Source organism: Saccopteryx bilineata, chromosome 5 (assembly GCF_036850765.1).
Source record: "Saccopteryx bilineata isolate mSacBil1 chromosome 5, mSacBil1_pri_phased_curated, whole genome shotgun sequence".
Classification (NCBI taxonomy): domain Eukaryota; kingdom Metazoa; phylum Chordata; class Mammalia; order Chiroptera; family Emballonuridae; genus Saccopteryx; species Saccopteryx bilineata.
Genome location: NC_089494.1, coordinates 58,878,136 through 58,881,424, shown reverse-complemented (window position 1 = coordinate 58,881,424; position 3,289 = coordinate 58,878,136). Strand labels below are relative to the sequence as shown.

The following is a 3,289-nucleotide window of genomic DNA, read 5'->3' as shown; positions in this document are numbered from 1 at the left end:
CATTACCAGTCCTCACAACAACCACTTTACAGGTGGTAAAGCTGAGTTCGATCTGATACAGTAACTTGGCCAAGGTCACACAGTTCCACGATTCATTAAATTGACTAAGGTTCATGGCAGAGTTCATGTAAAATCCTAGGTCTAACTCATTCCAAAACCTTTGTTCTAGTCACTGGGCCAAGCTAAATTGCAAGATACCACCCAATGCTTTGTGAATAATTAAATAATGTAGGGACTAAGAGCTATACCAGAGATTTTCAACCTTTTTCATATCATGACACACATAAAATAATTACTAAAATTCTGCAGCACACCAAAAAATATATTTTTGCCCATCTGACAAAAAAATAGATATAATTTTGATTGATTACACCAGATTGATTACACCAGATGTTGTCGTTTCTTTTTTATTTTTTCTTTCTTTTTTCCTAGGCTGTTCCCACGCTTTCGGCAGAGTCATCCACATGAAGAACAACCCTGTTTCCTAAGCTGGGGTTTGGTATCAGCTCACCACTGGAATGCACCAGCCAACAGAAAACTGATCAGGTGCAGTGGCGGGTGGCTATGTTGTCGTTTCTTTTTGTTTTACAATCTAAGGAAAAGAGGTGAGTGCCCCTGACTAAATAGTCAGGCATTGCATGTTTTAAAAATTCTTGCGGCACACCAGTGTGCCTCTTGTGGCAGACCAGTTGAAAATCACGGATCTATACTATAATTTTTACTATGGACCGTATTTAAGTCAATGACAATCTTTGATGAGTGAAATAATATAAACTGCCATAATATTCATGTCATTTTTATATATTTGTTTTTCTTTCTTGATTGCTATTTACCAATCTTCTACTATTGATCCAAATATGTAAATACCTAAAAAAAGTAATTATAATGGCTCCTAGAAACCTGTATCTGATTGCTAGTGGCTCATAGGTAAATTTGAAGAATATGACTCAAAGGAACATGATTTAGATCTTATAATATGATTCCATGGTCCATGGTCTTCAAAGCTAATTGCCAATCAGTGCCAGATTCAATCATGGGACTTTATCCAAATTGTCGCTTTTACTATAAATCACTTTCATGATTGAAATAATCTACACCCTGCTCTGAGTGAGCTGTGCATTGATCATTCACCATGGAGTAAATGTTTTACTTCTTGGAAGGCTTAAGTAGAAGAGCGTGTGTGTGTTAGAAGGAAATCTGCACTAACATGGCAAAAAGGTACCTCTTATAAAACAATAATAATATAATATAAAAATTGTATAGTATCTTGAAAGATATGGTAGCCTTGATATAGATATTCAAAAACTGCAAAGCAAAGCAGTTCAAATGAACAAAAGATAAGGTTATAGAAAAGTTTGAAGATAAAAAGGTAAAGGAATATCATAAAAAGTATTAACTTTGTGATCTGGCCTGTGGTGGTGCAGTGGATAAAGAGTCAACCTGAAATACTGAGGTTGCCAGTTCGAAACCCAGGGCTTGCCTGCTCAAGGCACATATGGGACTTGATGCTTCCTGCTCTTCACTCCCTTCTCTTTCTCTTTCTATCTCTTTCTCTCCTCTCTAAAATGAATAAATAAAATCTTTAAAAAAATTAACTTTATTTATACATTGATGATTTTAATGCAGAATATTTTAGTGACCAAAACTAACATGACCTAGTATCGTTTCATGGTCTTCATGAACTGGGATTAAGTTACTTAGAAATACATTGTGCTTACAGTTATAGAGTAATTTTCTCCCAGAAATTCTCTGTGAAGCAGCAAAGGATTTAATGGTCAAATGACAATCATGTACTCTTAAAGTCTTAATATATACAAAATTAGTTTCTGTAGCCTACATTTTGGCAAATCCTGCTGGGTACTATGGTAGAGAGAATATAAGCACCAGAATCAGACAGAGCTGTGTGATCCTGGGAAAGTTGGTTAATCTCACTGACATCAGTTTTCTCATCTGTGAAATGAAGATTGTTGTGAGACTGGCATGATGTATATAAAGTTATATGTGAAGATGAAAAGCAGTTAGATCCTCTGAAGTGATAATCCAAAACCAAAAGTTTACTGTGTGAGAAGCACTGAAGTAACAATAGACCATTGCCAATCTATAGATACAAACTTTTTAGTTCTTTTCATAAATGCTGGATATTTGACAAAATGAAAACAAGTACTGATCTGAACTTGGAGAACTAGAGATTCTTTTTTAAAAAAATTAAGAGGTTGGCTTTAGACTTAAGTTCCTCAAGGGCCCAGGACGTTTTATTCATTTTATCTCATTGCTTTTTACTTCACATAGTATGTGGAGACACTCGATAAATATTGGCTAAATGAATTGCATCAGGAGGTTTGATGATTTATAAGATTTCTTTCAAAATTAAAACTGCTTTTATTAAAAGATGACAGAAAAGAAAGTGCTTTGTATAAACACTGTTTTGCTGTGTTGTATTAAAGGCACATATTATAAATATCAGATGCTAGTTTGGCTAGAGACCTTGATATTTATGTTGAGATGAGGAGGCTGTATGTTATTTTATATATGTTTTTTGTTAATAGATTTATTTATTTAAGTTTTTTTATTTTTAGATTTTATTTATTGAGTTTTGAAGAGAGGGAAGAGAGAAAGAGGGGGTAGAAGCAGGAAGCACCTACTTGTAGTAGTGCTTCTTTTTTGTATTTTTCTGAAGCTGGAAACGGGGAGAGACAGTCAGACAGACTCCCGCATGCGCCCGACAGGGATCCACCCGGCACGCCCACCAGGGGCGATGCTCTGCCCACCAGGGGGCGTTGCTCTGCCCCTCCGGGGCGTCGCTCTGCCGAGACCAGAGCCACTCTAGCGCCTGGGGCAGAGGCCAAGGAGCCATCCCCAGCGCCCGGGCCATCTTTGCTCCAATGGAGCCTTGGCTGCGGGAGGGGAAGAGAGAGACAGAGAGGAAGGAGGGGAGGTGGAGAAGCAAATGGGCGCTTCTCCTATGTGCCCTGACCGGGAATCGAACCTGGGTCCCCTGCATGCCAGGCCGACGCTTTACCGCTGAGCCAACCGGCCAGGGCCTGTAGTAGTGCTTCTTATATGTGTCTTGACCGGGAAAGCCCAGAAATTTAAACCTGAAACCTCAGTGTTCCAGGGCGACTCTTTATCCACTGCGCCACCACAGGTCAAGTTGTTAATAGATTTATAACATTCATTTTCTACTCATCAGGGAATTATTTTGAGTCAAAAGAACATGATTTTGAGGGGGTCTTTGTAATGTGAAGTTTGCTATATTGCACTTGTAGAATGTCAGACTCCAGTTAGAAAA

At 38.2% G+C, this 3,289-nt stretch overlaps 1 non-coding gene across 1 annotated transcript; it reads right to left on the bottom strand.

Moving 5' to 3' along the window:
- Positions 1–431: 431 nt before the first annotated feature.
- On the bottom strand, positions 432–559 carry LOC136307200 (small nucleolar RNA SNORA65). Its single transcript, XR_010725869.1, has one exon. It is a non-coding gene; the product is annotated as a small nucleolar RNA SNORA65 (small nucleolar RNA).
- Positions 560–3,289: the final 2,730 nt, after the last annotated feature.